This window comes from Emericellopsis cladophorae, assembly GCF_022114955.1.
Source record: "Emericellopsis cladophorae strain MUM 19.33 chromosome Unknown NODE_32_length_265932_cov_108_382166, whole genome shotgun sequence".
NCBI lineage: Eukaryota > Fungi > Ascomycota > Sordariomycetes > Hypocreales > Bionectriaceae > Emericellopsis > Emericellopsis cladophorae.
Genome location: NW_026250957.1, coordinates 99,944 through 114,178, shown reverse-complemented (window position 1 = coordinate 114,178; position 14,235 = coordinate 99,944).

Sequence of the window (14,235 nt, the reverse complement as noted above, 5' to 3'; positions counted from 1 at the left end):
CCGATAGGTAGCGCGTCGCGTACGCGTAGTAGTTAATTAGCTATATCTTTAATACCAGAGAGTTAGGGAGGAAATAATCGCGATAATAGATCGATTATATACTAAATAATCGCTCTCTCTTCGGAAATCGTTAAAACTATCGAATTAGGCTTGGTTTCTGCTCTAGCCGTATGACCTTATAGTCGACGATAGATTATCGTCCGAGGCATATTATATACCTTTATAACGTATCGGATACTTAATAACGCGTCTTTTTCGAGGGCTTTAAGGGCTAATATTACCCTAGACTCTTTTGTAAGTTTATCTATTGTTTAATTGTGGTGATAATTAGCGAGTAATAGCAGTGCACGCGATGAGTGGTGAAGGTGGCCCGCTCGCTTGGGTGGCCCGCTCGCATGGGGTTTACGTTAACAGACAGCCCCTTACGGACTACCCTGTACCAGCAGTGAGTATCTAATAAATTATTAGCATATAATAAAGTTTACGCGAGGCTCTCGTGAGGCAGCTCATAAACACGGCAAGGACGACATGCCTCGCATCTTGGAGGTTGGGCGTGTAATACGCATTGACCCGCGGAGAGAGGACCGATGAAGAGACATATGGAAATGATGAAACGCCCGCGAGCCGCTGTCCCGAGTGAAGAGCGACGTCTGCTCATTTACTAGAGCGGATGAGTTCCGAGTCTCAGGACGGCTCTAAACTTCTCTTTATCACGAGCTCGCTTTTGCGCAGGACATCACTGAACACCTCGGTATTGTTGCTGATATAGGTCATTATGCCTCTCTCAATGGACCTAATCACCAGTTCATGGCGAGCAAAGACACTTTTATGATTAACTCATCTCCCAAGACTGGTGTATATGAACATCGCGTAAGGAGTAGTTTGTTCCCGAATCGGAATCCCGACTAGAGGAGTAGAGTGGGAGGAAGGGCGCGTGGAGCTGGTCTCTGGCTTGATATATCATAATTCAATCAGAAGATAAGTTTATTCTCGACTTAGACTAGCTCGCGGCTCGGAGTGATGGTAGCAGTGTGGGGAGCTCCCCTTTTAACTTCAAGCTCAAGTGCCAGGAGCGTTCCGCCCACTCGTTATGGCGCTTGCCCCCCGAAACAACTACATGAACCATTGGGCCCGTCGCACAGTTTTCCTCATCAAGACCCAGCGAGGGAACCTTCGGCCGCGGGACCGAGGCTCGTTGATTTGTCTTCCGCCCTCATCTAATCGCCTATCACAGAAGCAAGAGATCTACAGGTGAACGTCGTCAAACCCAGGCAAGAAGCAAGCCTGTAGTTTGGTGACACTGTGCGTGGTTCATCTTCGTTCTGATCCTTTGCCTTGCACAAACGCGGGGATAGTTATGGCGTCGCTGCTTCATGGATTTTGCGAGTTCATTGGAGGAGCCCTCTGCGGAAAGAGCAATCAAGAAGTCTCTATCAACATATATGCTTCTTAGCATGTTGCGACACCCTGCATGGAATGCGCAGTTCTAAGATACGACCAAACGCCAGCGCTGACACGGCGCGGCCCAGATGGGCACATTTCATGCACTCGTCTGCCAGTAACTTGTTGCCCCATACGTGGCCGTCATCTAGTGCTGCGCTGTTGTGCTCGAAGGCATGCTGACCAACAGATACTGTTAACCCCAGGGGGCAGCACCAACAGCAGCCAAGGTTCAACTCTTTGCACGCAGTTTGTTCCGGATTCTCATCTACCAATACTATGAAAACGATGGCGCGTCAAGTGGTCGCCGGAATAGCGCGGGCGTTGACATATGGTACTCGGCATACTATATCGAGATCAGCTACGACAAAATACATATCCCGATGACCCTGGCCACTGTGCAAATCACCAAGCTCGTGGATTTCCTGCTCTATTGCACCCTAGATTGCTTTTGTTTATCTGATGGCTCACTCTTAACCTCAGTCTACCGTTGGCCATTCTAACTGCGAGATAGGTCAATGCTACTGGTTTTTGTCCTTCTTATAATTCAGATTCTTACTGACACGGAACTACTGCTGCCATTGCTGCACGTGCCCTCGAACTTGTTACTAGTATCGATTTCATTAATATTGCGCATGCACAAAGTCTTAGCTTTGCTACTGTGGCGAATCAAGGCGCTATAACAGCAGCTAGAACCTCACGTAATTTTGCCGAGAAATATCTCACCAAGTTGGTCCCCGAACCAGCCGTCTTCGCCTACGTGGACTGTTCTTTAACCGTAATAGTCTCCATTTTGACGCCATTGGTGCTCTCGAGCAGCTAACGGTGCCAGACGGTTAGCTTGTCCGTAAATAAATGTCACCCCTGCTTATAGCTCGGCGCACATGGAAAGTGCATCTGGCAGTTAAGTACTCGGAAAACATTGGTTGGCTCTCGCTCGTCGACCAGGCAATTTGTCCAGAGGAAGCGAGGAGATCTTTATGTACTCGTGCCCCGACGAGAGGGCTGGTCACCTGTGAATAGCTCATCCCCGGAAACTGAGGATTCAGTAGTGTCACAGTCGTCCCAGCTTGATTCCAGACAACATAAAGTCTGTCCAGGGGCGATAAAAATCCACCATTATTTCGACAGGTGTGTCTATATCCTGAGTTAGGCATTGTCACGGGTCCATTGCACTCGAGTATGAGTAGTTATATGATAGCGGTAGTTAAGGAAGCGACCGCTGGCATGGAATAGTTAGACAAGGCACTGATGGATCGAATGCTCGCGAGCGACAGTGCGGCAGAGGATGTTGACGTCGACAATCTCGATGACCATCTGTAGACCAATAGCATGGGTCATATATTACTGTTCCGAAAGGCGACCTCACTGAAGGCCCTCCTCACGTGATCAGCGTGGGTTTCACATGCTATCTCCTGCTTGCTGCTCCCAATGACGGGCGATCAGTGTCAAAGGCAGTAGTGCCGTTAGCATCAGTGACGTGTTTGCCGCTGCACAGCAAAGACCTGGAACGGGGCACCCTTTCGCGGCTATGAACAGCTTGCGTCTAAGAGCCAAGGCGGTCGTGAGATCAAGGATGACCTGATCGTTTCTGGTGATGTGTGGTCGCGTCGAAACATATATCCTGGGGGCTTCACTTTTCGATAAGTGGCCTCTGGTAGCAGTGAGCATAAAAAAGCTTTAGACGGGCTCATGAAGTTTGTCTCGACAGCACAGGGAAAATCACTCCCCAGCCGCCTACTGAGACCTATGTGGGGGCACGTTGCAACCTTACCTTCAATCATTCTCTGATATTTATGGATTCTTGTCACAGAGAGCCCCGTGTTTATTAGTATGCTCGTATATGACAGGAAGTTTGTGCTCTTGGCAGAGATATAAACACTGGAGAGGCATGTGGTTTCGCTTCTCGAGAAGGCTCCTCTCCCGTCTCCTCTACTTCTAGTCCGAGGAAGAGTTCGAACCCTTCAAGATAATTATGTCCCAGGTCAATCACCTTTTCACGATCACCAGTGGAGGCTTTGTACGAGAAAAAAACGCGAGCCCAGGCTTTGGGGCTTGTTTAAAGGGCTCCTAAACGAATACATACTCATGACGCTGCCACACTACGATTTGCCGTCTACTATGCTTCCATTGCCCCAGATAATGTAGAACTTGTCTCTGGCGTTCGATTCTTTACCCCGGTATATTCATGCTGGAACGTTTTGTTGAACTAGCTGGCACTTTTCATGTGCCTTACATTGCAGACAAGCCGGGCCTCAACGCGGCACTTCGAGAAGCCAATGGACCGTCAAAACCAGTTCCCAAACGCCTTGGTGATTCGGGAGTATGAAGATGGTGATGAACAACAGCTCAGAAGAGAAGGAGGATGATGAGTTCTCTATCTGAAGAACATGCTGATGCTATGGAAAAGAAGGAAGAACGCGATAGCGCGAAGATGCTGCCTTTGAGGGTAGCTGTAGGCCGAATGTGTGGCTGACTAATCAAGGCAAACCTGCCTAACAAATAACACCGCCCCTCAGGCTTATAATAAGGCTATTAAGACCTCTAAAAATAATGCTTATAAATAAATCTATAGTGTTTTTTCTTTCGTAATTTATATATTCGTGATTATTATTATATATATTTATTTATTTATTAGTTATACCGAGTAGTTAGTAGAAGTTCGCGTAATTCGTACGAAAGAGAGGTTTAGTGAGGCTATCGGTAGCTATATTAGCTATACTGACCTAATTAATCGTGAAAGTGCCTTTCTAAGTTATAGCGATAATCTATTTAAACCTAATATTAATATACCTCGTGCGTGCCGCTTATAAAGGATTAAGAACGGCTTATTTAGCGTTCTAGCTATTAGTATATAGGAGTATTAGGGTTACTTATTAAGCCGCGCCGAGATCGTGAAGTAGATCTCGAACCTAGATAGTAGCCTAGCCGGCTAGGGTTAGGCTAATAAACTCTACCTTAGTCGATAATAATATTACTAGACTTTATTTCTTTAATTTCTATATAATAAGACTATTTATAAGGTATATTATAAATCCTACCGTAGAAATACGGTTATAGGGATTATCTACGAAAGATATATCCGCGAATATATAAAGCTTTAAGTCGCGGGGATTATACTTACCTCCGAGCGTAATACCTATATTCTTTATACCGTTAAGATACCGCGATAGATACTTAAAAACTATACCGTGAACTTCCTTTAGGCTATTATTAGCCTTATATAACTTATTAACCGTATATACGATATTAAGGCGGGTACCGATAAATAACTAATTTAAGCTACCGGTATACTTAAGTTACTATTTCGGCTATATAATATTAAGAAGTGACTTTTAATTAGATAGAAAGGTGGTCTTCGGGGGCTAGGGAGTTTATACTAGGTATATTCTAGGATTAGCGAACTTCGCGATTAATCCCTTAGTATAGGTAGTCTAGTGGATAAAGATAGTGCGGTTATTCTTATTACGGGTGAATTAAAAGCCGAGGAACTACTTAACCTCTCTAATACGCTTTATATTAAAGATACTTTCTAAGGCGATAAGGACTTCCTCGATAAGTAACTTATAAAGGGCTACGATAATTATATTATCTATATAAGTAAGGAGCTTTACTTTATTATCGCGGATAAAGATATATAACTCTATATCAAGGGGCTTAAACCCTAACTTCTTAAGTTCTTTAGTAAGGTATTCGAACTACTATAATAAAGCCTTACGTAGGCTATAAATAGCCTAATTAACCCGAAGGACCCGGTCTATACTATCTAAGTATCCCTAAGGTTATTTAATAAATATAGGCCGCTTAGCCCTAGTATATAAGAAAGCTATAATAAAGTCGACTTAGAACTATTCGTCGTTAATAATCGCGATATAGGTATAGAAGATCCTAACTAATATTATATATATAACTATAGCGTAAACCGTAATTAGAGTATAATACTCTCCGCGTTCTATATCCCCACGAGTAATAAAGCATACTTTAATAAAAGGTTCGGCGTCGATGGGTATTTTCTTTATATAAACCTATCGTATTAGAATTACTAGCGAATTAGGTCGGTCTACTATAGTAAACACGCTATATAGTACTATCGTATCAAGCTCCTATTACTCGGCCGGTTAAATAACCCTATTATAATCGGAACGCTTAATAGCCTAGTACTAATTCTTAAGTATATCTATTAATATTAATAGGGATATCTAGCTAGCCTTAATAGCTAATAAGTAGAATATATATAACCCTAGAACCTTAATATCTCGGTCTCGATAAAGGTCTATAGCTATAAAACCTCTACGCTTATTTATAGTATATAATTATTTATAATTAACGCGCTCGGTCTTTTTACCTAAGCGATATAGAGGTACTTTTTCTTCGTCGAAGGCTCTAGGTATTCTTAGTCTATTATTATAATTATTATAATTATCTTACTAATCGGGTGGGTTAGTAAGTAATTAATCCTCTAGTATACGAGTAATTTTATCCTTATCTAGATCGCTATCGGTAATAAGTGTTAGCTCTAGGGTTATAGGAGTATAAGGCTCTCTACCCTTAGGTAAAGCCTTTAGTAATAGTTAAGGCGTGATATCGTTAGTCTAGCTATTTACTTAAGGAGTATAATCCTCGCCTTATAATAATCCCTCGGGGACTAGGTAAGTTATAGGTTTAGATATATAGATATTCTCGTTCGTAAAGACTATACGGCCTTTTTCTACTATTTCTAGGTTAATAAGGGTAGCTTTGAATTTAAAGTCTTCGATATCCTTTATCGATAGCGTGAACTCGATAAATTATATATCGCGGGCCCGAATAATACGCTTAAGGCTAGGTATCTAGATCTTAAAGATATAAGTATATACGCTTTTAATACCCACGAGGCGTCCTTTCTAGGCGCGCGGAGCTAGCTTTTCTAACGCCTTATACTATTCCTTTAGAATATATACGTAGGCTATATATCCCTAGGTATAGATAACTCGAATATCGTATTAGTAATTGAGACCTATAATATCGAATATCTTCTTAATCGGCGGCTCCGAATTATCGTTAGCCGCTATCGGTATATAGTTCGTGATATAGGCCGTATATTTAATTACTAAGGGCCATAAGTATTAAGGAATATTAGCGTTAATATAATCAGCTTATGCTGAGTCTATTAAAGTACGGCCGGCACGCTTAACCTTACCTTAGTAAGTAGATATATAAGGGGCGCTTATCTTAACGATAATACCCTTTGCTTTAGCTTAATTAATTAGGCTATTAGTAAGGAATTCGGGTGTGTTATCGTAATAAAAGACTTAAACTTTAAAGCCTCTAGAGGTATTCTTAATAGCGGTTATTTAATCTTTAATTTTCGTAGTAGCCTTAGACTTCGCCGCTACTAACTTTACCTAGTAGTAGTTAGTATAATAGTTAATTAAATATAGTAGGAACTTAGCGCTATTATAGCCTACTAGCGTGATCGTGATAATATCCTAATAGATATAAGATAGGAAGGATAACTATTAAATAGATAGCGATCGGTTAACTATTTAATCTACTTTCGTTAACTAATACGCTTTATAATAGAAGTTAGCGATACTATTAGGGTTAATCCGAATTCTAGCTAAATAGTAGGCCTTAAGGATACGATCCTTAGATATATAACCTAGGCGGCGATATATTAATACGTATTCGATATCCTAGGTTATAGTATTATAGGGTAATACCGCGAAGTTATATTATAGCTATTGTTTATCTACGTATAAGACAGCGATATATTACTTCTATTCGTATTCGCCGAGGACTATGCCGTTATTCTTATAAACTAGGGTATCACGGATATTATCTATAATAATACCGTTCTTACGTAAAACGCCTGGACTAAGTATATTTACGGTAGCTTCGGCTACGAAGTTAACCTTATAAAGATATAAGGTACCTCCCCCGGTTATATAGACTTCGGCCGTGCCGATCGTAGTTACTTATAAGCCTTAGCCGTTATAAGCTATTATACTATCTAATCGCGATAGTTCTTTAAGGTATATAAAGTAAGAACGGTTATTAAGTACGTATATATTATATCCTAAGTCGATAATAAAGTCTTCCTTAGTAATACCTTTATTAGCAAAAGGTTAGCTATTAAAAATATAAATATAAAGCTTATACTATCTCTATTTTTAGAATTATTATTCGAATTAAAAGCTAATATACTAAAAGCGTTAGTAATTCTAGCGTTAGCCTTAGACTTATTATTATTATTCTAACTATTCTAGTTAGATAACTTTCTACGTCTATTACCGCCGCCGTTATTATTATTATTATTATTATTATTCCTTAAATAGTTATTATTTAGCTAGCCTTTAAGAGCCTTCTCGGGGTAAAGTTTCTAGTATTTTTCGCGAGTATATCGACGAGCACGAGGGCGTATTATATAACTATAGGATAGGATCTCGTCCTTATCCGTGGTATTATTACTAAGGTTAGTAGCGGTATTACCGCTACTATTATTCTAGTTATTATTAAAATAACCTTATCGACCTAGTTATTTAATAGTGGTTATATTTATAGATAATAGACACTCTTTATTAATTTCTTATAGAAAGTATTTTAGTAGCTTAACCTTCGTGATATTACCCTCCTTAGTTTAATCGTATTTCTAGTTAGAATATTAGTTAGGGTTATTATTCTTAAGAGTATTAAGCGTCCGGTTAACCTATATCGTGTTATTAAGCTAGATTTATTTAGAGATTATACTCTAGAGGTATTAGAACCTATCGAGGAAGCTTTGTAAAGAGTTAAATTTCTCCCGCTTTATCTCGAAGAGTTCGGATATTAGATCGTCGATAGTATTAGTAAGGTTTTAGTCTAGAACGGTACGAACCTTTATCTATATATTATATACTAAGTCGACCTTAACGTCCTATCCTCCTATCTTTAGTTAATACTATACGATCGTGGTTATATTAGTATATATAAGGGTTTGAGCGCGGTTATCGATTCTCTTATCGCGTGATACCGTAGGGATAGCCTCGATAAAGTAACGCTTAAGGGCTATACCTCTAGCGACTATTAGAATAGTATTCTTTTATTTATTATAGTTCTCCGCCCTTATAAGTTTAGGTACTATAAATAAGAAAGCGCTAAGGGACTAGTCTAGTATTACGGCCGATCCGGCCGTGCCGGCTGTTTCTATTATTATAAAAAAGTAATAAGGGACTATTAATCGTAAGGAAAGAAAGGGAAGAAGAAAGCCTTATATTATAGGATTATAGAATAATTAGTAACTCGAAATCTAATAATAAGGTAATACCGCTTAGGGTAGGGTAATACTACTTAGGGCAGGGTAATACCACTTAGGGCAGGGTAATATTACTTAGGGTAGGGTGATATTACTTAGGGTAGGGTAATACCGCTTAAGGTAGGGTAATACCGCTTAGGCGAAGGTATTAATAATCTACGAACTTATATGTGTTTATTAATAAAAATAATACGTTATACGTTATCTAAAAGAGGAAGTTCGTAAAATAAGAGGTTAAGTTTTTAACTTCGAGGAAGATTAAATCTTTTATAACGTTATTACGGTTAGTAAAAGGTTTTATAAGCCTAGTTATAGGTTAGGTGCGTGCTATATAAGGCCGCGGTTAAGTATGCGTTTAATAACGCGGTTAAAAGAAAGAAAGAGGTTAGGTAGTAAAAAAAAGAGGGCTTATAACCTATAAAGATAGTAATAAATAATAGCTTAGAAGAGAAGGAAGATAATAAGTTCTCTATCTAAAGAATATACTAATGCTATAAAAAAGAAGGAAGAACGCGATAGCGCGAAGATACTACCTTTAAGGGTAGCTATAGGCCGAATATATGGCTAACTAATCAAGGCAAACCTACCGGGGGCTCATAGGTGCGTACCTAGGTGCGTAAATAAGTATCACGTGTTACGTACCTAGGTGCGCGAATAAGATTACTTAGTTAGCTAAAACCTATAAATATTACTTACGCACTAATTAGATACTTCGGGATACTTTCCTTAGGAGTATCTAAGCGAGCCTTATCTTCTAACGTACGATTAAGGCACTAATTATTATCTAAAGGCTCTTTCGTAATTATAAGCGACCCTCCGACTATTAGAGAGTCTATTAATAATACCTTACCCCTTAAGAACGAATACCCCTCTCGTGAAGCCCTTATCTAAGCCGCTAATATATAGGCAGCCGCTAGGGGCTATATATTTATAACTATTAAGTCGAAGTTATTAACGAGCGGCCGACGGATTATATTCCTTAGCTATAATTAAGTAAGGACGAGGCCGAGTAGCTCTATACCACGTATACGGTCTACTATATTAAAGCGCATAAGATATTAATTCTCGGTGCTCGCGAAGGAATCGCTAGATAAGTTAGTCTAGCACCTCGCGTATCGTGCTAATAACTTTAGGCGTTATAACCACGGCCTAAGCTTCGATATTATCGCTTATTTAGTCTATCGCTAGTTATCGTAAACCGATATAACTTCTATCCACGCCCTTATAAACGCTAGGATTATACCTAAAGAGATTCGCTCTTACTTACGCACGTACTTTAAGTCTAGCACGCGAGCCACCTAGTAAGATATCTATAACTATATCGCGGAAGGTAAGCGATCGCGCTAGGAAAGCTAAAGTACGATTCACGCCCTCGCTAACGAACTCGAGATAGAGGGCTTCTAGAGTCGTATCCGCTTCGACGACAATAGTAGGGTTATAGCTATAATATTTATATACTTAGAGTCGTTAAGGTACTTAAGTCTATACCCGGATACCCTAATTCTTAATTATATATATAAGACTAATAAGTACTAGATACCCCTCCTCGATATAGTTAGCGTAGATACTTACTAACGCTCTTTCTATATCGCCTTTATTTTCCTTAGCGGGGAAGAAGAGATAGATTATATCTAGGTATTAGATCGATTACGCTCGATATATAATACCTACGGGGTAAGGCTACCGAGTATTATCCTCACCGATCGCTACCTCGCTTATATAAACGCTATATCTATATACCTTCTAGACGCGGTAGCTCTATTATACTTCTAGTACGCGAATAAGGCAGTCCTCCGCTATTACTTACTAAGCTTCCGTGACGATATTAGCGGGACGGAGGGCTAACTTATATAGTAGGATTTCTATAGGATATAGTATAAACTTATCGCCTCGATATCTAGCGAAACCTTTAAGTAAAGGCTCTAGGCCCTTAAGGAACGTTATGCTATAATACACGCTAGAGAAGTTAGCTATATTATAGAAACCTAGCTCGACCTATATAAGGAGAGGCTTATAAAGGCCTAGGTTAATAAGTATACGTATTTCGATAATATAGTTATATCCCGCGGTAAGGGTATTTACTAGCTAATTAAGATCTATCTTTATACGAATTAGCTAGATCTCTTTAACGCCTAGAAGTTAATTACGCGCGTAATCCTTAATTAAATAGCCTCGCTACGGGATAATTAGGCTAAGTAGCGACTTCGTATACTAATCGAACTTAATAAGAAGCTATATACTATCGTATATAGCTAGATCTCCTATAAGGCGTTACGGAAGGTCGAGGGCTAGAGGAAGTTACTTATACTAAATAAGGTACTTCCTCCTTATATAGGTAGATTTATATCGTTACTCGGCCTCCCTTACGCTTATATACTCGAGCCCCTTATAAAGGAAGAACGGCCCCTCTAGCTAAGCTAATTTCATATATACTAGCACCTTTAGTATAAAAAAAAGGCTATAATTCCTAATCGAGCTAAATAAATAATTCGACTAGGCTATAGCTTAATTAACGCTACTAAGGATAAGCACTCGCCGCGAGCCAAGCGCGTTTAAAGCTATCGAGGGGCTATCTAGGAAACAGCCTATATACTTAGCGTATAATAAGGTTAGCTATAAATTAATATCAAAGTTATATAGCCTACGCTACGCGTATATTATATCTTTATCTACGTTAGTATCAGCGTTAGCATTAGCGTCAGTATCAGCGTTAGTATCAACACTAGCGTCAGTATCAGCGTTAGCATCAACGTCGACCCAAGGTATCGCGGCTTTAGCGACCGTTATTTCAACACTATTACAGCCTTATCGCGACCTTAACACGCCGCCGCCGCTAGCATAGAGCCCAATCACACCACTACGTATACCCTTTAGCCTCATATTACGTGGTATTACTAACCTCTTTAATAAAGCTCGTGCCGGAGCTAACATCAAGGGTTAAACCGGCGCTAGAGGCACAGCCAGAGCTCACGCCAGAACCACAGCCAGAGCCCGCGCTAGAACCAGAGCTATAATTATGCTTTAATTATCTATACGCTATATACAAACGATATATTACTTATCGAGCCGCCTGGTACCAAACGCTACCATAAGATAGCTTAAAGACTAACTAGTAATATCGGAAGGCGATAGGCCTACTATTACGCTATAATAAGAAAGTATATAAATATTATCTTAATTATAAGCGGATAAGTAAGTAATATACCGTAAGAAGGCTACGTAAGGACTAGACTAAGGAGGAATAAATAGCCTATCTAGATTAAGAAAAAAAAGAGGATAAGCGAGTAAAGGCTTAGGTTATTATTAATATAGCCGAGGAAGTAGCTAGTAAGAGATCTATTCGTAGACGAGGGATATAGGATTTATAGGATATAGCGGAGAGGGATATTAATAAATAATAAGCGTTATATAAGGTATTACGCTTAGATTAAGAGATTAATAGTTCGAATTAATTAAGGAATTGTTTTTTAATTAATAAATACTTAAACGAGAGAAGTTATTGATATTATGAAGTTATTAATAGAGGTGTAGGCCAGCAGTGATACAGCGGCTGACTAAGTAATCCTATTCGCGCACCTAGGTGCGTAACACGTGACACTTATTTGCGCACCTAGGTGCGCACCTATGAGCCCCCAAACCTGCGTGACAAACAACAGGGAGCACCCTTGAAATTAAAAGTTTGGTAGACGACCATAGTCTATGTCGTCTCGCCATCGAAAGCATTGTCTCAAGAGCCACTAGATTCTCAAGATTTCGAAGTGGTCATTGACTTCATTGCCCTAGCAGCCACAATTGGCCCCCTGGGTTCTCCTTCGAAGACTTAGGAGAGAAGCCACGGGTACTGTCTCGACTGTTGAAGAGTCAATCGCAGCCCTCAATATGAATCTGTCCCCTGATATCGTTCAATACACCATCCTGCCACGAGTCTCGGATCATGCCAATCACCTCTTCCATCGCTACCGATGATACGCCTTCCCTTTATGTTCTATTCGTGACCGTGCAGGACATCCAGCTCGACGTCGTTAAACTGCGACGAGGGTAGCGTAATATCGTCGACGGAGGTGTCCCAGGCCAGATAGCTGTTCAAATCCACATCAGGTTTGGCCCCATGATCTTGCTTTACCCACCTCCAAAGCTGAGGGAGGGATTCCTCTGCAGCAATGCGTGTCTTCCTTGCACACAATTAAACCCACAAAATTTGGCACGGCATCTGCAGCAGCTACAGATGGCTGGTGAGTTGGTGAGTCGTCTAACGCCGAGACGAACAGCGCCACCACAACGGCCGCCGGCATCGTCGCTGACTTCAGACATTTATTGGACTTGGAAAGGGAAACGAGCACAGCTAAAAAAGGCTCAAGTCCCATCTAACCCTATAAGCATAACCTGAGTTCCGCTCGCATTGACCTAGAACGAGTCATCAATGCTAAGCAAGACACATCTAAGAGCCTTGTCCGACGCAAATTTACCAATGTTCGCAGACGCGGTTTCCTTGACTCTTCGACTCGCTTTGTCGGCCGGAGATCCTTTCCATCAGCCACAATGATCGAAGCTCTTAAGGCTGCTGTGTCTCCGGGATCAGTAGGTAGCAAGAATGCAAAGGAACTAGACGCAATTGGCAGTCTTCTTCAGTGTGACGTATCAAAGTGCGATGTCACTGACGCTAACAACGTTCCTCATGCCTTCCACGCACTCAAGTCTCAGATACGGCTGGTCAAGAGGTTTCCCAATGTGCCATAGTTTTGAAGGTATGTCTTTGATTCGGGATTCCGTCCCCTACCCTATCGCTCGTCTGTCACTAAGTCCTAGCCCACTTGATGAACCTTATAAATCATGGCCACTGACTGGTTCCAGACATTATCCGTCTGAATATGACCCATGCGAAATCTTAGAGAGCATCTACCCCAAGGTTCGCGGCTACCAGAACCTACTCGCCCAGCTTTCGCCGCAAGATGACCATGGTTCACACTTCTCCCCCGTCCCATGCGTAATCAGCAACGCCACCCAGTACAATGCTGCCTCGGGCAACATCTTTGAGGTATTATGCCCGGACCCATATTGGAAGTCATGTCACAAGTGTCGACATTGGACTGGTTTCCGACTTGTCTCATTTCACCTCGGCTTGTAAGCTCGTCAACTACTCGTACAGATATCAACACGGCTGACCTCTTATATAGACCAGCTTGGAAGCGTGAAATATTGAGAGCTTGAAAGCTTCCAAGAGCTACGCGGAGCTTTCGAATCCGGATGCGGAGGTCAATAGTCGAGAGTCCGAGAATGAGAACGTCTCTGACAGGCTGAAGAGCGCGTTCTCACCTCGTAGAAGGATTAAAAACGTATCTGAGAGCTTGAGGAGGTTGATCCCCCGCTCTCTTAGTGTCTCGGTTAACGATGTCGATGCTTAAAGACCTTGCCCTGAATTCTTCTTTGAAGGTAATGATTGTTCTCTTACTTTCTACACCGCTATGTAACATAGAGTAGTTGACTCTCTGAGCACAGTGGAAACGCGCAACAGAGCATGGAAC